This window comes from Pongo pygmaeus, chromosome Y, assembly GCF_028885625.2.
Source record: "Pongo pygmaeus isolate AG05252 chromosome Y, NHGRI_mPonPyg2-v2.0_pri, whole genome shotgun sequence".
Taxonomy (NCBI): domain Eukaryota; kingdom Metazoa; phylum Chordata; class Mammalia; order Primates; family Hominidae; genus Pongo; species Pongo pygmaeus.
The window spans coordinates 26,881,158-26,901,694 of record NC_072397.2 but is presented as its reverse complement, the minus strand read 5'-3'; the positions used below and the strand labels follow the sequence as shown (position 1 = coordinate 26,901,694).

The window sequence follows — 20,537 nt, the reverse complement described above, 5'->3', positions numbered from 1 at the left end:
CTATGATATGAGAAATATCAATATTTTATTTCTTTCTTCTACACATATTCAACACTTATGAATGCCAAAGAGTTCAAATTTTAATATGTCAAATTCAACCATGAAGATATAAAAATTCTTACTGTAAATGCAGCACTGTTGTTTCATTCAATAATAATATTACTTTATGAATTCAAGTCCTGCTTAATAATGATAATATTATTTGCAGGACACAAAGATCATTCCTTGCAAATCTTTTTTTAATAGAGATTATGTTCTTGGAGCCAAATAAAAATTTTGCTGCTTAGACACACATACATATGTTCTTTTCTTAAAACATTTTCTTGTTATTATTTTTATTGTTATTATTATTTATTTACATCTACTCTTTGGGAATTCCTTACAAGTAAATCACCAGCTTTTAAAATATTTCATCATTAATATTTGTCAGATATTTACAGACATAACAAATAAAATCATTATTTATTTTTCTGATATGACTGAAAAATGTTTTGAAGAGACATGCATATAAATAACTTTTATTCTGAAAAGTAATCAGTTAGTTTTATTCACATTTGTTTTCTCCTTAATTTATCAAGGTAAGTTTCACATAATGTGAAATTACATTTGAGTATGCAATTCAGTGAAATTTATTCTGCTTATGATGTTGTACAATCATCATCTATCTTTAGTTCCTAAACATTTCTATTGTCCAACAGGAGACTCCATATCTACTAAACAGTTCTTTTTATTTCTCAGTCCCTGATAACCAGTAACCTACCTTTTATCTCTATGGCTATGCCTTTTTACCACATGGGTTTTGCACTGCAGCAGTTTTCAATCCAACATGCCAAAGTCATAGAGGTTTTAAAATTGTTCATTTTTCTTTTCCTTTTCCTTTTTTTTTTTTTCATTTTGCAATTACCAGGCCCTGTGCTCCTCTCACCAATCTAGTAAGAGTGTGTGTGTCAGTGAGAGAATTATTACATTTATTTCAGGGATTGAGGACATTATTTTCTTATTTATTTAAATGCTGCTACAGGGATGAGATTTTGCAGCCTACAGTATGTAAGTGAGCAGTCTATAATTTATTTTCACTGGATACATTTCTCAGACTCGGAAGGAAATACTTTTAGCCAGATTTTTATTGGTTGCTAGGAGACTAAAGTACTCTTGTGATGTCTTTGCTACTCAGCTTGACATATACTAGAGTGATGCTTTAGATTGGTTTGCCTTCATAGGCCTTCTGAAGCAGTGTTTGAAGCTGCAGTCTTGAAAATCATAGAGGCTGAAAAAATATCTAAAGAAATATTTATTTGAGATGGCACATGTTTCTTCAGAAACTCAAGTTGTTTCTCCCAGAGATGAATTAACTGATTCAGAAGCCTTCCACTAGATCTCCACTGTGTAAACACACATTCCCTGGGGACTCAGACTTAAGGTCAAACATTGAAGAAAATTCTGTTCAGGTTTTGTCACAAGAATCTTTGTTAAAATGGCCATGTTACAGAGTGTGTGTCTCTGAGCCAGATAAAGATAATGATTTTTTTTTCTGTGACCTTTCCCAGGAAACGTTGGAAAATATTTGAGAGTGACCAATTCACGTCTATTCTATGGGATGAGAATGGAACTTGTATAGTGATTAATGAAGAACTCTTCAAGAAAGAAATTTTGGATAGAAAGTCTCCTTGCAGAATATTTCAAGCTGACAGTATTACAAGTTTTGTTTGACAGCTCAGCCTTTATGGATTTAGTAAAATTTACAGAATTTTCAAACATCTGCCTTTGTAGCCACCTTTCTGGCAGAAGAGAATAAATCCATTGTCTCGAGCAAGGTATTTAACATATTTCAGTTAACACTTTACATAGAGTAGATATGTAATTTTACTTTGTACATCAGTAAATATATTAATACATGCAGTGAGACCACATTTTGAAAATTATATAAAACACTAATGTAAAAATTATTTAATTTTTTGAAATTATTGAGTTCAGCTTGAGCATTAATCTTTCAGGGTTTTAAGAAATTTTGCTAACAACTTTGAATCTCATTTATCAAAATAAATGTACCAAAGCCATTAATGCAATGTTACTATTAATATATAACATGTTTTCACTTGAGGGCTTAACAATTTGAGTGCTTTTTTCCCAAAAGCACATTCCTGAAGATAGTAAACCATGTTCATGAATTACTTGATGACATTAAGTTTGTGTGATGAAACAGAAATCTGATATTTTAAGTGTTATGTTTGTTATTGCCACTTGTCTCAACAAATTACAAAAGATCAACATGCTATTTTAAATCAGTTGACCACTATTCATGTGCACTCTCATAGCACCTGCATCCAAGCAAGTGGCCACATTGTGAGTTTCATTACAACCACAACTTCTCAATACCCTAACATATCTCCCTAGCAAAACCATTATCTGGGGCTGATAGTGGAACAATCTGCTCTTCCAACAAGATATCCTGTGATATCAGTCAACAAGGCTACACATTTTAACCTGCTACCAGCAGGCAACTCGTGGTTGCAAATGCCTATGATACCTGATACATCAGCTGTCCCTCATTCCAGGCCAGATCTTCAACCATCACAACTGGACAAATATCACCCTAATTACAAATGATCTTCCATTAAAAGAGTATCAAATTATGCGGGACAACAGAGACTAACATTTACATTGACCAAAAAAATCCTAAAAAATTCTGTAATTATCTTACTGAACAATAAAACTGCATGTCGACTTTCATGTTTGCTTTTTTCTCTTTTTCTCAAAGTATAGTTAAAAGTAGAATGGTGTTTTCTTTCAGTGTCAGGCTATTGTACTGATTTTTGTAAAAGTATATATGGGCTTTTTGATCATTTGTAAGGAAATTTAATGTGCTCCTATGTAAGTTAACTAATTTAGTTCTCTAAAGAGGAAAAAATAATAAAGTCTTTGGGTCCATTTGCTGCTGAAACAACACAGTACCACTGCCTGGGTAATTTGTAAAAAGACTTATTTTGCTCATGGTTCTGGAGGTGGGGAAGTCCTAGGGGCTGCATCTCATGAGATCTTCTTTCTATGTTACAACATGGTAGGTTGACCTCATATGGTGAAGGGCATGAGATGAACAGAAAATCGAGGCCAAACTCATCCTTCATCAAAGACAACTCACAGAATAAATAACTTGTTCTCCAGATAACACCATCAATTCAGTCATGAGGTTACACACACATGGCTAATCACCTCTCAAACATCCTACCTCCCAACAGTATCTCAATGGACACAGAATTTCAATGTGAAATTTGGAGGGGACATATCAAACAATGACAGCAGGCAAAGGAAAGGAAACAACTGGAGTTAGGAAAAAGTAATAAGTGACTTCTAAAGTACTCTGGCATAAATCAAATTAGGGCAAAAATTTGCATGACAGAAAGGGAATAGATGCTCACATAAACACATGCCCACAACACTGGGCTAATTTTTATATTTTTAGTAGAAATAGGGTTTCACCATGTTGGCCAGGATGGTCTTGAACTCCTGGCTGCCTGTGATCCACCCACCATGGCCCCCAAAGGTGCTGAGATTACAAGCTTGAGCCACCATATCCCACCTCTAATGCAGATTTTCATCACATTGGTTTCGTGCTCCATACAAAGTCAGATTTAATTGCTTTTGTCAGGATTAACACCTTTTAGATTCTGAGTCCAGATCCTCAGCATGGCTAAATAAATCCCTTCCAGACCTGATATTTGTTCTCCTTTCAGCTTCATGTCCTTCTATTTCACCACAGTGAGACATTCAGACCGTTCCACTTTCAGACATGCCCTTTTCTATCTGATAACTTCAGTCCCATTATTTTCTTGTAGATAAAAGTATCTCCCCAATTTGCCTACTTAAGACGACTACAACACAGACATCACTCCTTCCAGGATAGTGCTTCTTGTCTATCAAATTAGTTTTACTGTCTGTCTTGGACACCCAGCACTGATGTAACACAGTACCTAATACATATATGTATGTGTGTGTATATATATACACGTATGTATGTGAATTAGTCAATGTTGACTGGGACTTACAAATATAGCACCTATTTTCATTGTCAAAATGAACATTCTTGGTGTTGTGGCATTAATTTTTATTCTTTTTTCCTCACCACAACTTTTTCTAAAGGGGTAGGTCACAGTATTGTTCACTAGAGATGCAATGATTTTGACTTACTGAGACTAGCATCACTGGTTATCATTTCAACTATGATGCTTTCTTTTTAGGTCTAGTTATAATTTTTCCATGCTTCTAAAAGTTCTTTTTCATCTTCTGTTTTGACTGGCAGGTCCTTGCCTGAAAGAATTAGCTGTCTCCTTACCACTTCTTCTTTTATTTGCAGTAGCAATTCCCAGTGGCAAAGGGATATTTGGGAGCCCTTTGTGACCTATGGAAAAAAACAAAATATCCTAAAATAAAAACCTAAAGAAGCTCTTTGTGAAACTGACTTTTGATGTGTGGATTCATTTGATAGAGCTTAACCTTTCTTTTGATTCAGCAGATTGGAAACCCTCTAACTGTAGAATCTGCAAAGGGACATTTGGGAGCCCATAAAAGCCTATGGGAAAAAATCTACTATACCCACACAAAAACTGGAAAGAAACTATCTCTGAAACTGCTTTGTGATGTGTGAATTCATCTCATGGAGTTAAACCTTTTCTTTAATACAACAGTTAGGAAAACTTTTGGAGAATCTATGAAGAGACATTTGGGAGTCCTTTGAGGCCTACAGTGAACTACCAAATATCCGCAAATAAAAACTAGAAAGAAGCAATCTGTGAAATGTCTTTGTGATGTGTGGATTCATCTCACAGAGGTAAGACTTTCTTTTCTTTCAGCAGATGGGAAACATTCTTTTAACAGTATCTGTGAAGGGACATTTTATAGCCCATGAGGTCTATGATGAAAAACTACATATCCCCAGAAGAAAACTGGAAAGAAGCTATCTGTGAAACTGATTTGGGAAGTGTAAATTCGTCTCACAGAACTAAACCTTCCTGTTGATTCAGCAGATTGTAAACACTCTTTTTGGGGAATCTGCAAAGGGACATTTTGGAGGCCACTGTGGGCCTTTTGAAAAGAAAAGAATATCCCCAGATGAAAACTAGAAAGAAGCTATCTGTGGAACTACTTGGTGATGTGTGGATTAATCTCATAGAGTTAAACTTTTATTTCAATCTAGCAGGTTGGAAATACTCTTTTTGTAGAATCTGTGAAGCAACATTTGGGAGTCCTTTGAGACCTATGAAGAAAAACTGAATATTCCCAGATAAAAGTTAGAAAGAAGGTATCTGTGAAACTATTTTGTGATGTGTGGATTCATCTCACAGAGCTAAACATTTCTTTGATTCAGCAAGTTGAAAACACTCTTTTTGAAGAATCTGTGAAGGGACATTTTGGATTCCATTGAAACCTATGGAGGAAAATTGGATATTCCAAGATTAAAACTAGAAAGAAACTATCTATGAAACTGCCTTGTGATGTGTGGGTTCATCTCACAGAGTTAAACCTTTCTTTTTATTAAACAGCTTGGAAACACTCTTTTTGGAGAATCTGTGAAGAGACCATTGGGAGTCCTTTTAAGCCTATAGGGAAAAATCAACTATCCCCAGATAAAAGATAGAAGCTTTCTTTGAAACTACTTTGTGATGTGAAGATTCATCTCACAGAGTTAAATCTTTCTTTTGATTCACCAGGTTGGAAACACTCTTTCTGGAGAATCTGCAAAGGGACATTTGGGAGGCCATTGCAGCCTTTGGGGGAAAATGGAATATCCCAAGATAAAAACTAGAAAAAAGTTCTTTGTGAAATTGCCTTGTGATGTGTGGATTCATCTTACAGACTTTTTTTTTTTATTCAGGAGGTTGGAAACACTCTTGTTAGACAATCTGTAAATGGACATTGGGGGTCCATTGTGGGTTATGAAAAAAAAACCATGCCAGATAAAAACTAGAAATAAGATATTTGTGAAATTTTGTGATGTGTGGATTCATTTTGCAAAGTTATATCTTTCTTTTGATTCAGCATGTAGGAAATACTCTTTTTGGAAAATCTGTGAAGGGACATTGAGAAGCTCATTGAGGCCTATTGAGAAAAACTGTGTATCCCCAGATAAAAATTGGAAAAAACTGTATGTGAAACTGCTTTGTGATGTGTGGAATGATCTCACAGAGTTAAACCTTTCTTTTGATTCAGCAGTTAAAAAACACTGTATTTGGAGAACCTGTGATGGAACATTTGGGAGCCCATTGAGGCCTAGAGTAAAAACAAAATATCCCTATATCAAAATTGGAAGGAAGCTATGTATCAAACTGTGTTGTGATGTATGCATTAACCTCACAGAGGTAAGCCTTCCTTTTAATTCAGCAGGTTGAAAACACTCTTTCAGGAGATCTGTGAGGGTACATTTGGGAACCCTTTGAGGCTTAAAGGAAATAACTGAAAATCCACGGGTATAAACTACAAAGTGTCTACTGTGAAATTGCTTTGTTTTGTGTGGATTCATCTCACAGTGTTAAATTTTGCTTTGATTCAATAGGTGGGAAACATTCTTTTTGGGGAATCTGCAAAGGAACATTTTGGAGCTTTTTGAGGCCAATGGGGAAAAACAATATCCTCAGGAAAAAACTAGAAAGAAGCTATCCATGAAACTGCTTTGTGACATCTGGATTCACCTCACAGAGTTAAACATTTCTTTTGATTCAGCAGGTTGGACACACTCTTTTTGGAAAATTTCCAAAGGGACATTTGAAAGCCCATTGAGGACAATCAGGAAAAAAACTGAATATCCAAGGTAAAAATTAGAAAGAGGTTATCTGTGAAATGGCTTTATGATGTGTGGGTTCATCTCACAAAGTGAAACATTTATTTTGATTCAGCAGATTGGATACCCTCTTTTTGAAGAATCTGTGAAGAGACATTTTGGAGGCCATTGAGATCTATGAGGAAAAATGGAGTATCTCCAGGTATAAACTAGAAAGAAGCTCTCTGTGGTACTGCTTTGTGATATGTGGATTCATCTCTCAGAGTGAAACATTTCTTTTGATACAGCAGTTTGGAAACACTCTCTTTGGAGAATCTACAAAGGGGCATTTGTGACACTTTTGAGGCTTAAGGGAAAAAATTGAATATCTTCAGTTAGAAACTAGAAAGAAGCTATCTGTAAAACTGCTTTGTGATGTGTGGCTATATCTCACAGAGTTTAAACGTTTCTTTTGATGCAGCAGGTTAGAAATGCTCTTTTTGGAGATTCTGATAAGGGACATTTAAAAGACCTTTGAGGCCCATGCAGAAACAAACCACGTATCCTTAGGTAAAAACTAGAAATAAAGAATCTGTGAAACTGCTTTGTTTTTTGTGAATTCATTTCACAGAGTTAAGCATTTCTTTTGATTCAGCAGGTTGGAAACACTCTTTCTGGAGAATCTGCAAAAAGACATTTGGGAGCCCATTGAGGCCCATGGGGAAAAACAAAATATACCCAGGTAAAAACTATACAGAAGCTATTGGTATAACTGATTTGTGAAGTGTGCTTCATTTCACAGTGTTAAACTTTTCTTTTGACTCAGCAGGTTGGAAATACTCTTTTTCAGAATCTGAGAAGACACAATTGGGAACATGTTGAAGATTATGGGGAAAAGTGCAATATCCCCAGGTAAAAAATAGAAAAAAGCTATCAAAGAACCCACTTTGTGATGTGTGGATTCATCTCACAGAGATAAACCTTTCTTTTGATTCAGCAGGTAAAAAACACTTTCTGGAGAATCTACAATGGAACATTTGGGAGCCCATTGAATCATATGGGGAAAAACTGAATATCCCATGGTAAATACTAGGGAGAAGTTATGTGTAAAACTACTTTGTGATGTGTGGATTCATCTAACAGAAGGAAAACATCCTTTCTGCTCAGCAGGTTGGAAACACTCTTTTTGGAATATCTGCCTAGGGACATTTTGGACCCCATTGAGGCCTAGAGGGAAAACAGAATATCACAGATAAAAATTGGAAAGAAGATGTATGAGAAATGGCTTCATGATGTGTCGATTCATCTTACAGAGTTAAACTTTTCTGTTGACTCAGCAGGTTGGAAAGACTCTTTTTGGAGAATCTATGAAGGGATATTTGGGAGCTCATTGAGGACCATGGGGAAAAACCAAGTATCCCAAGGAATAACTTGAAGGAAGGTGTCTGTGAAACTGCTTTGTGATGTGTGGATCCATCTAACAGAGTTAAAACTTTCTTTTGATTCAGTAGGATGGAAACACTCTTTTTGGGGAGTCTGCAGCAGTAAATTTAGGAGCCTAGGAGACCATGTGGAAAAATAGAATGTACCCAGGTAGAAACTAAAAACAAGCTGTCTGTCAAACAGCCTTGTGATGTGTGGATTCAACTTACAGAGTTAAAACTTTCTTTTGATTCGGCAGGTTGGAAACACTCTTTTTGGAGGATCTGTGAAGGGACATTTGGAAGTCCATTGAGGCCAATGGGGTAAAATGGAATATCCCATGATTAAAAACTAGAAAGAATCTATCTGTGAAACTGCTTTGTGATTTGCAGATTCTTCTCACAGAGTTAATACTTTCTTTTGATTGGACAGGTTGAAAGCACTTTTTTTTTTTTTTTTTTTTGGAGAATCTGTGAAGGGACATTTTAGATCCCATAAAAGATCATGGGGAAAGTCAGAATGTTCTCAAGTAAAAACTTGAAAGATGCTATGTGTGAAACTGCTTTGTGATTTGTGGATTCATCTCAGAATTAAACCTTTCTTTTGATTCAGCAAGTTAGAAAATCTCGGCTGAGTGGGGTGGCTCATGCTTCTAATCCCAGGACTTTGGGAGGCAAAGCTGGGTGGATGACAAGCTCAGGAGTTCAAGACGGTCCTGGCTAACATGGTGAAACACCATTCTATTAAAAATACAAAAAAAAATTAGCCAGGCATGGTGGTGGGTGCCTTAGTCCCAGCTACTTGGTAGGCTGAGGCAGGAGAATGGCATGTACCTGGGAGGTGGAGCTTGCAGTGAGTGGGAAATTGCAACACTGCACTCCAGCCTGGGTGACAGAGAAAGACTCCACCTCCAAAAAAAAAAAAAAAGAAAAAGAAAATCTCTTTTTGGAGTATATGCAAAGGTATATTTGGGAGACCACTGAGGCCCATGTGGAAAAACTGAATATCTCCAGGTAAAGACAAGAAAAAAGCTCTCTGTGAAACTCTTTTGTGATGTGTAGATTCATCTTATAGAGTTAAAAGATTCTTTTGATTCAGCAGATTGGGAACACTCTTTTTTAGAGATTTTGCTAACAGATATTTATCAGCCCATTGAAGCCTATGGGGAAAATCCAAATATTCCCAGGTAAAAACTAGGAAGAAGGTATCTGTGAAACTGCTTTGTGATGTGTGGATTCATCTCATAGAGATAAACCTCTTTTTTTGGCTCAGCAGGTTGAAATACTCTTTATGGAGTATCTGCAAAGGGACGTTTTGAAGCCCATTGTGGCCAATGAGAAAAACAAAATATCACCAGGTAAAAACTAGAAAGAAGCTATCTGTAAAGCTACTTTGTGGTTTACTGATTCTTCTCACAGAGTTAGATGTTTTCTTTGATTCAACGGGTTGGAAACAATCTTTCTAGAAAATTTGCAAAGGGACATTTGAGAGCCCATTGAGGCATATGGGGAAAAACCCAATATCCCCCGGTAAAAACTAGAAAAAACTTTCTATGAAACTACTTTATGATGTGTGAATTCATCTTACTGAATTAAAAGTTTGTTTTGATTTAGCAGGTTGGAAACACTCTTTTTGGAGAATCTGCAAAGGGATTTTTAGGAGCCCATTAAGGCCCATGAGGAGAAACTGAATTTCCACAGGTAAAAACTAGAAAGAATCTGTGTAACAGCTTTGTGATGTGTGGATTCATCTCACAGAGTTAAATACTTCTTTGGATTCAGCAGGTTAAAAACAGTCTTTTGGAGGATCTATGAAGGAATTTTTGGCAGCCCATTAAAACCTATTGGGAAAAAAACGAATATCCTCAGGTAAAAACTAGAAAGAAGCTATCTGTGAAAATGCTTTTGTCATGTGTGGATTCATCTCACAGAGTTAAAAATTTCTTTGGATTCAGCAGGTTAAAAACATTCTTTTTGGAGAATCTGCATAGGGATATTTGGGAGTCCATTCAGGCTTATGTGGAAAAACCCAATATCCCCAGCAAAAAATTAGAAAGAAAATGTGAAAATGCTTTGTGATATGTGGATTCATCTCACAAAGTTAAATCTTTCTTTTGATTTATGTGGTTGGAAATGTGAGAAGGAGGGTTTCTGGGGTGCCAGTTGTGTTGGTCTCCCCTGTGTGAGACACCCATGGAAAGCCATGGCTGGTCTCTGAGCAGAAAATTCTCCTTATTACCTTCAGGTTTTTATGCCCCAAGAGCATAACCACTCAGTAGCATTCCACAGTTTTCTCAGGGAGATAATGCTCCCTTGAAGCAGTGGAGTATAGCCAAACATCTTGGCTTCTCCTAAAACCTGCTCCCACCTGTTTCAGTCCCAATAAGTTAAAGATCTTAAGTAGTTTAGACACACGCCTCTCCTCAAGGAAATTCACAGAAATCACCACTGCTATACATCTTATCGAATGACTCACAAGATCTCCTTCACTGATTAATCCTTTTCCTCATTCCTTCCTCCCCCTCCCATCTGCTGTAAGAACAAACTGTCCGTATACCAATAAATTGGGTGGAGCCTGAGGGCTCCAGGCTGTGAGGAAGCCTTCAATGCTCCAGTCGCCTAGACCCACCTTTTAAACACTTACTCGGTCTAACTCTTTTTTTCTCCACCAGAGTCAGGGTACCCACTGGGTAGGGTGGGACTGGTTTCCCCAACATCTGGCACCCAACACAGATCTCCCTGTAATCTCTACAATAATACAGTGAAGAAATGCCAGAGCATGGAAAGTGGAGCATGACTGACAAAGGACACCCACGTACGTTTTCACTTCAGGCTCTGTGGAGAATTCCATGGTAACCTCAGGAAAATGTGGGTCAGGCTGAAAGTAAGTTTGCTAATTACTTATGCCTGGTGACACAGTTATTGGGCTACAGTGGGGCAATTGTGAGTACCTGAAATCTCACATCTTTGTTCCATCTCATAGAAGAGTATTCTCCTTGGTTCATGGAATATGGAACCAGGCATGTAAAAGATTGGTATAAGGTTGGATCAGACTTAAAATTAGCACAATGAGAGAGCCACAATATTACTTTCTCCACTTGGTCATTGTGGTTGGCAATTAAACAGCACTGAAGTGCTTCCCCACTGAGGAGGAAGGAACAGGAGTTCCTTCTATGTCAGGATGACATAGAAAATTTTAACAATCAGAAGTCTGATGATGAGCAAAGTGAACCATCACAGTCTAGGTTTAAAAAGGGGTAGAAATGGGAAGCTATATATTAATCTTCAAAAACTTATGAAAGAAACAGTTCCATCTACTGCAGAAATATTGCCACCTACTGTGCCTTTAGGGGAAGGCCTGGAATGGTCACCCCTTCCTCAGCCTTATGAATTTCTGGAAAGGAAACCTGAGACACGGCTTGCCACTCCCAATGTTGCATGCCCCACCATTGACTGTGGTGAAAGGAAGCTGCATGCTTGCCCAACAGCCAATTACAGTAGGGAATGATCCAGGCTTGTACACCTGTTAATTATGGTAAAGGAATTCTGTGAGCCAGCCCAGATACTAATTATGACTCAGGGATAATCCAGGCATCCATTCTCCCGACACAAGAAATGGGGTATTTGGATGTTGGCAGTTTTTACTAATTATTTTGCCAGCTGAAAATTTCAGAGAACATTCTCAAGCACAGTGGGAGCTATTTTATTTTAAAATATTAAAAGACTTAAGGCAAGCAATTGGACAATATGGGCCAAATTCTCCTTATGTTCATTTCTTATTACAATCTGTGGCTTATAACCAACATTTAATATTTATGAATTAGGAGTTATTACCCTGATCCATCCTGTCTCCCTCTCAATTTCTCTAATTTGAAACTTGGTGGATGGATGAAACAACAAATTAGGCATGCAGAAATGCTCAAGCACAACCTCCCATTAATATCACATCTGATCTGTTGCTTGGAATTGGAGAGGCATGAGGTACTTGAAATCAACTGATGGTAATGGGTGTTGAACCTGTTGATCAGCTAAGAACTATATGCCTAAGAGCCTGGGAAAAAATTCACAACCCTGGTACTACTTACCATTCTTTTAACTCAGTTCCACAGGTTCCAAGGGAGCCTTATCCAGATTTTGTCATCCATTTGCAAGACACGTCTCCAAAAGCCATTTTGGATTATCATGCCAGGAAAGTGCTTCATGAAGGAACATTTTGGAGCCCATTGAAATCTATGGGGAAAAACCTTATATTCACAGGTAAATACTAGGAACAAGCTATCTGTGGAACTGTTTGCTGATGTGTGGATTCATCTCACAGAGATAAAACTTTCTTTTGATTCAGCAAGTTAGAAACACTATTTTTGGTGAATCTGTCATGAAACATTTGAGAGTGCATTGAGGTCTATGAGGAAAAACTGAATATCTTCAGATAAAAACTAGAAAGTAGCTATCTGAAAAACTACTTTGTGATATGGGGGTTCATCTCACAGGGTTAAAACTGTCTTTTGATTCAGAAGTTAGAAACAGTATTTTTGAAGAATCCGCGTAAAGACATTTGGAAGGCCATTGAGGCCTCTGGGAAAAAAACAAGTATCTTCAGAAAAAACTAGAATCTCTCTGTGAAATTACCTTCGATGTGTAGATTTATCTAACAGAGTTAAACCTTTCTTTTCATTCAGCAGGTTGTAAACACTGTTTTTGTGGAATCTGCAAAGACACATATTGGAGCTCACTGAAACATATGCTGAAAAACAAACTACCCCCAGATAGAAACTAGAAAGAAGCTATCTGTGAAACTCTTTTGTAATATTTGGATTCATCTCAAAGAGTTAAACCTTTCTTTTAATTCAGTAAGTTGGGAAAACTCTTTTTAAAGGATCTCCAAAGGGAATTTTCGAGTCCGTTGAGTCCTTGGGGAGAAACTGAATATCCTCAGGTGAAAACCATAAAGAAGCTATCTGTGAAACTGCTTTGTGATATGTGGATTCATGTCACAGAATTAAAATTTTGTTTTTATTCAGCACGTTGGAAACACTCTTTTTGGTGAATCTGTGAAGTCATATTTGGGAGCCCTTTGAGCTTTATGCAGAAAAGCAAAATTTCAAGAGATAAAAAAATAGAAAGAAGCTATTTGTGAAACAGCTTTGTGAGTTGCAGATTTATTCCACAGAGTTAAAGCTTTCTGTTGATTCAGCAGGTTGAAAACATTCTTTTAGGAGAATCTGCAATAAAACTTTTGAGAGCCCATTGAGGCCTATGGTGAAAAACCAAATACCTCCATTTAAAAACTAGAAAGAAGTGAGGGACTGATCCAAGATGGCTGAATAAGAACTGGTCCAGTCTACAGTTCCCAGAGTGACACAGAAGACAGGTGATATTTGCATCTCCACCTGAGGAACTGGGTTTATCTCTCTGGGACTTGTTGGACAGTGGGTGCAGACCATGGAGTGTGAGCCAAAGTAGGGAGAGACATTGCCTCACCTGGAAAGCATAGGGGGTCAGGAAATTCCCTTTCCTAGCCAAGGGAAGACATGACAGATGGTACCTGGAAAATCAAGACACTCCCATCCTAGTACTGCACTTTTCCAACAGTCTTAGCAAATGGCACACCAGGAGATTACATTCTGTGCCTGGCTCAGGGGGTCCAACACCCACAGAGCCTTGCTTACTGCTAGAGCAGCAGTCCAAGATCAAGCTGCAAGGCAATTGCAAGTCTGGGAGAGGGGCGTCCACCATTGCTGAGGCTTAAGTAGGTAAACAAAGCAGCTGGGAACTTCAAACTGTGTGGAGCCCATTGCAGCTCAGTGAGGCCTGCCTGCTACTGTAGACTCCACCTCCGGGGGCAGGGTATAGCTGAATAACAGGAGGCAGAAACTTCTGCAGACATAAAAGTCCCTGTGTGACAGCTTTGAAGAGAGTAATCATTCTCCCATCATGGAGTTTGAGATCTGAGAATGGACAGACTATCTCCTCAAGTGGGTCCCTGACCCCCAAGTAGCCTAACTGGGAGACACCTCCCAGTAGGGAGTGACTGAAGTCTCATACAGCTGGGTGCACCTCTGAGACAAAGCTTCCAGATGAAGGATCAGGCAGCAATGTTTCCTGTTGTGCAGTATTTGCTGTTCTACAGCTGCCGCTGGTGATACCCAGGCAAACAGGGCCCGAAGTGGACTTCCAGCAAAGACCAACAGAGCTGAAGCTGAGGGCCCTGGATTTCAGAAGGAAAACTAAAAAACAGAAAGGAATAGCATCAACATCAACAAAAAGAACATCCATGCCAAACCCCCTTCTGAAGGTCACCATTATCAAAAACCAAAGGCAGATAAAACCACAAAGATGGGGAGAAACTAGAGCAGAAAAGCTGAAAATTCTAAAACTCAGACCATCTTTTCTCCTCCAAAGGAATGCAAGCTCCTCCCCAGCAACAGAAGAAAGTTGGAGGGAGAAAGACTTTGATGAGTTGACAGAAGTGGGCTTCAAAAATAGGTAATAACAAATTTCTCCGAGCTAAAGAAGGATGTTTGAACCCATTGCAAAGAAGTTAAAAACCTTGAATAAAGATTAGCCAATTGGCTAACTAGAATATACAGCATAGAGAAGACCTTAAATGACCTGATGGAGCTGAAAACCATGGCACGAGAAGTATGTGATGCATGCACAAGCTTCAGTAGCTGATTCGATCAAGTGGAAGAAAAGGTATCAGTGAAAGAAGATAAAATGAATGAAATGATGCAGGAAGAGAAGTTTAGAGAAAAACAGAGTAAAAACAAACAAACAAAGTCTCCAAGGGATATGGGACTATGAAAAAAAAAACACATCTACGTCAGATTGGTGTACCTTAAGGTGACAGGGAGAATGAAACCAAGCTGGAAAAGACTCTTCAAGATATTATCCAGGAAAACTTCCCCAACCTAGCAGGGCAGGCCAACATTCAAATTCAGGAAATACAGAGAATGCCTCAAAGATATTCCTCAAGAAAATCAAACACAAGACACATAATTGTCAGATTCACCAAGGTTGAAATGAAGGAAAAAATGTTAAGGGAAGCCAGAGAGAAAAGTTGGGTATCCTAAAAAGGGAAGTCCAGCAGACTAACAGCTGATCTCTTGGCAGAAATTCCACAAGCCAAAGAGAGTGGAGGCCTATATTCAACATTCTTAAAGACAAGAATTTTCAACCCAGAATTTCATATCCAGCCAAACTAAGCTTCATAAGTGAAGGAGAAATAAAATACCTTACAGACAAGAAAATGCTCAAAGATTTTGTCACCAGCAGGCCTGCCCTACAAGAGCTCCTGAAGGAAGCACTAAAAATGGAAAGGAACAACTGGTACCAGCCACAGCAAAAACATGCCAAACTGTAAAGACCATCACTGCTTGGAAGAAACTGCATCAAATAATGAGGAAAATAACCAGCTAACATATTAATGACAGGATCAAATTCAGACATAACGATATTAACTTTCAATGTAAATGGGCTAAATGCCCCCATTAAAAGACAGACTGGCAAACTGGATAGTGTCAGGACCCAACTGTGCTGTATTCACGAGACCCATTTCATATGCAGAGACACACATTGGCTCAAAATAAAGGGATGGAGGAAGACCTACCGAGCAAATGGAAAACAGACAAACAAAGAAACAAAAAGCAGGTTTTGCAATCCTAGTCTCTAATAAAACAGACTTTAAACCAAGAAAGATCAAAAGAGACAAAGAAGGCCATTACATAATGGTAAAGAGATCAATTCAACAAGAAGAGCTAACTATCCTAAATATATATGCACCCAATACAGAAGCACCCAGATTCATGAGGCAAGTTCTTACAGACCTACAAAGAGACTTAGAATCACACACAATAATAATGGGAGACTGTAACACCCCAGTGTCATCATCAGACAGAGCAACAAGACAGAATGTTAACAAGGATAACCAGGACTTGAACTCAGCTGTGGACCAAGTGGACCTAGCAGATATCTACAGAACTCTCCACCACAAATCAACAGAATATACATACTTCTCAGCACCACATCACACTTATTCCAAAATTGACCACAGAGTTGGAAGTAAAGCACTCCTTAGCAAATTTAAAACAATAGAAATTATAACAAACAGTCTTTGTGATGAAAGTGCAATCAAATTAGAACTCAGGGTTAAGAAGTACACTCAAAACAACACAACTACATAGAAATTGAACAACCTGCTCCTGAATGACTACTGGGTAAATAACGAAATGAAGGCAGAGATAAAGATGTTCTTTGACACCAAGGAGAACAAAGATTAGACATACCAAAATCTCTGGGACACATTTAAAGCAGTGTGCAGAGGGAAATGGATAGCACCAAATGCCCACAAGAGAAAGCAGGAAAGATCTAAAATTGACAGGCTAACATCACAATTAATAGAGCTAGAGAATCAAGAAAAAATACATTCAAAAGCTAGCAGAAGGCAAGAAATGACTAAGACCAGAGCAGAACTGAAGGAGATAGAGACATAAAAAAAAAAAAACCTTCAAAAAATAAATGAATCCAGGATCTGGTTTTTTGGAAAGATCAACAAAATTGATAGACCACTAGCAAGACTAGTAAAGGAGAAAAGAGAGAAGAATTGAATAGATGCAATACAGCTTCGCAAGACTAAACCAGGGAGATGTTGAATCCCTGAATAGACCATTAACAGGCTCAGAAATGGAGGTAATAATTAGTAGCCTATGAACCAAAGAAAATGCACATCCAGATGGATTCACAGCTGTATTCTACCAAAGGTACAAAGAGGAGCTGGCACCATTCCTTCTGAAACTATTTCAATCAACAGAAAAAGAGGGAATCCTCCTGAACTCATTTTATGAGGCCAGCATCATCCTGATACTAAAACCTGGCACAGACACAACAAAAAAATAAAATTTTGGACGAATATCCATGATGAACTTTGAAGCAACAATCCTCAATAAAATACTGGCAAACCGAATCCAGAAGCACATCAAAAAGCTTATCCTGCACAATACAGTTGGCTTCATCCCTGGGATGCAAGCCTGATTCAACATATGCAAATCAATAAACGTAATCCATCATATAAGCAGAACCAAAGACAAAAAACACATGATTGTCTCATATGCAGAACAGACCATTGACAAATTTGAACAGCCCTACATGCTAAAAATTATCAATCAACTAGGTATGGATGGGATATATCTCAAAATAATAAGAGCTACTTATGACAAACCCACAGCTAATATCATGTTGAATGGCAAAAGCTGGAAGCATTCACTTTGAAAACCGGCACAGGGATGCCCTCTTACTACTCCTATTCAACATATTGTTGGAAGTTCTGCCCAGTGTAATCAGGCAGGAGAAAGAAATAAAGGGTATTCAATTAGGAAATGAGGAAGTTAAATTGTCCCTGTTTGCAGATCACTTGATTGTACACTTAGAAAACTCCATTGTCTCAGCCCAAAATCTCCTTAAGCTGATGAACAACGTCAGCAAAGTCTCAGAATACAAGATCAATGGGCAAAAATCACAAGCATACCTATACACCAATAACAGACAAACAGAGAGCCAAATCATGAGTGAACTCCCATTCACAATTGCTTCAAAGAGGATAAAATACCTAGGAATCCAACTTACAAGGGATGTGAATGACCTCTTCAAGGAGAACAACAAAGTACTGCTCAACGAAATGAAAGAGGACACAAACAAATGGAAGAACATTTCATGCTCATGGTTCAGTAAGTTGGAAACAATCTCCTTGGAGAATCTGCAAAGGGACTATTGTAAGCCCACTGAGGCCTTTTGGGAAAACTGAATATCCCTATATAAAAACAAGAAAGAAGCTACCTGTGTAACAACTTTGTGATGTGTGTATTCAACTCACAAATTTAAAACTTTATGTGGATTCAGCAGGTTGGAAACGCTCTTTGTGGAGAATCTACAACTGGACATTTGGCAGTCCGTTGAGACCTAAGGGGAAAATCAGAATATCCCCAGAAAAAGTAGAAAGTAGCTATCTGTGAAACTGCTGTGTGATGTTTGAATTAATCTCACAGGGATAAAAATTTCTTTTGATTCAGCAGTTAGAAAATGCACATTTTGAGGAATCCGCTAAGGGACACTTAGTATCCCATTCAGGCCTATGGGGAGAAGTCAAATATCCTGAGATAAAAACTGGAAAGAATCTCTCTGTGAAACTTCTTTGTGATGTGTGAATTTATCTCACAGTGGTAAACGTTTCTTTTGTTTCAGCAGGTTGGAAACACTCTTTTTGAAGAAAGTGCAATGGGGAATTTGGAAGCCCACTGTGGCCCATTGGGAAAAACTGAATACCCCAAGACAAAACCTAGAGAGAAGCTATCTTTGAAACTGCTATGTGATGTGTGGATTCATCCCATAGAGTTAAAACTTTCTTCTTATTGAGGAGGTTGGAAACACTTTTTGGAAAATCTCACATGAGGGTGTCCATTAGGGCCTATGAGGAAAACCGGAATATCCCCTTATAAAAACTGGAAAGAAGCTATTTGTGAAATTGCTTTGTGATGTGTGGATTCACCTCACAGAGTTAAACTTTTCTATTGATTCAACAGGTTGGATACTTTTTTTTGGAGAATCTGCGATGGGACATTTTTGAGCCCATTCTGGCCTATGGGGAAAAACTGAACATTCCCAGATAAAAATTAGAAAGAAGCCATTGGTGAAACTGCTTTGTAATGTGAAAATTCACCTTATAGATTTAAACCTTTCTATTCATTTAGAATGTTGGAAACACTCTTTTTGGAGAATCTACAAACTGGCATTTAGGAGCCCATTGAGGCTGATGGTACAAAACAGAATATCCTCAGATAAAAATGAGAAAGAAGTTATCTGTGAAACAGCTTTGTGATGTGTGGATTCAGCTCACAGGGTTATACCATTCTTTTAATTCAGCAGTTTGGAAATGCTTCTTTTGTAGAATCTGTGAAGGGACATTTTGGAGCGCATTAAGACCTATGATGAAAAACCAAATATCCCGCAATAAAAATTTGTAAGAAGCTATCTGTGAAACTGCTTTGTGACGTATGATTTCAGCACAGAGTAAACCTGCATTTTGATTCCACAGATCAGAAACTCCTATTTTAGAATCTACAAAGGGTCATTTAGAATATACAAAGAGTCATTTTGGAGTGCAGTAAGGCCGATAGTGAAAATCCAAATATACCTAGAAACAAAGAAACATGTTTTCTGTGAAAGTGCTTTGTCTCCATTCAGCTCACAGAGTTAAACTTTTTTTTGATTCAGCAGTTTGGAAAAACTCATATTGTAGATTCTGTAAAGGGACACTTTGAAGGACCTTGAGACCTACAGTGAAAAACTGAATATCTTGTGATAAAATGTATAAAGTAGCTATCTGTGGAACTGCTTTGTCATATGTGGATACAATTCACAGAGTTAAACCATTGTTTTGATTCAGCAGGTTGGAGACCCTCTTTTTGTAGAATCTGCAAAGGGACATCTTGGAGCCCATTATGCCTATAGAGAAAAACAGAATATCTCATGATAAAATTTCAAAGTAGTCTATCTGTGAAACTGCTTTGCAATTAATGCTTTCAGCTCACAGAGTTAAATTTTTATTTTGATTCAGCAGGTGTGAAACACTTTTTGTAGGATATGCGAAGGGACATTTCAGATCACGGTAATGCATACAGTAAAAAACTGAATATTCCATGATAAAAACTAAAGAGAAACTGTGAAACTGCTCTGTGATGTGTTGATTCACCTCACAGAGTTAAAATTTTCTTTTGATTCAGCATGTTGGAAACACTCTTTTTGTACAATCTGCTGAGGAAAATTTTGGAGAACAGTGAGACCTATAGAGAAAAATTGAATATCCCACGATAAAATCTTGAAAGAAGCTGCATGAGAAACTGCCTTGTGATATGTGGATTCAGCTCACAAGTTAAACCATTCTTTTCATTTGGTAGTTTGGAAACACTCTTTTGTAGAATCTGTGAAGGGACAGTTCAGAGGACAGTAAGGTCTATAGTGGAAAATCATATAGCCCTATGTAAAAATTAGAAAGAAGTTATTTGTGAAACTGCTTGATGATGTGTAGATTCAGCTCACAGAATTAAACATCTCTTTCCTTCCAGCATGTTGGAGACACACTTTTTGTACAATCTGCTAAGGAAGATTTTGGAGCACAGTAAGGCCTATAGTGAAAAATCAATATTCCATGAGAATAACTAAAAAGAAACTATATCTGAAACATTATTCTTAGGTCTGCATTCAGCTCACAGATTTAACTTTTCTTTTTCATTCAGTAGTTTGGAAACTCTTTTTTGTAGAATCTGTGAAGGGACATTTCAGAGCCTACCAGGCATATAGCGAAAACAGAAGCA

General features: G+C 37.7%; 1 pseudogene; it reads left to right on the top strand.

The window, feature by feature from the left end:
• The first annotated feature begins 1,300 nt into the window (after positions 1-1,300).
• On the top strand, positions 1,301-14,403 carry LOC129025707 (heat shock transcription factor, Y-linked-like; annotated as a pseudogene).
• The last annotated feature ends 6,134 nt before the right edge of the window (positions 14,404-20,537 follow it).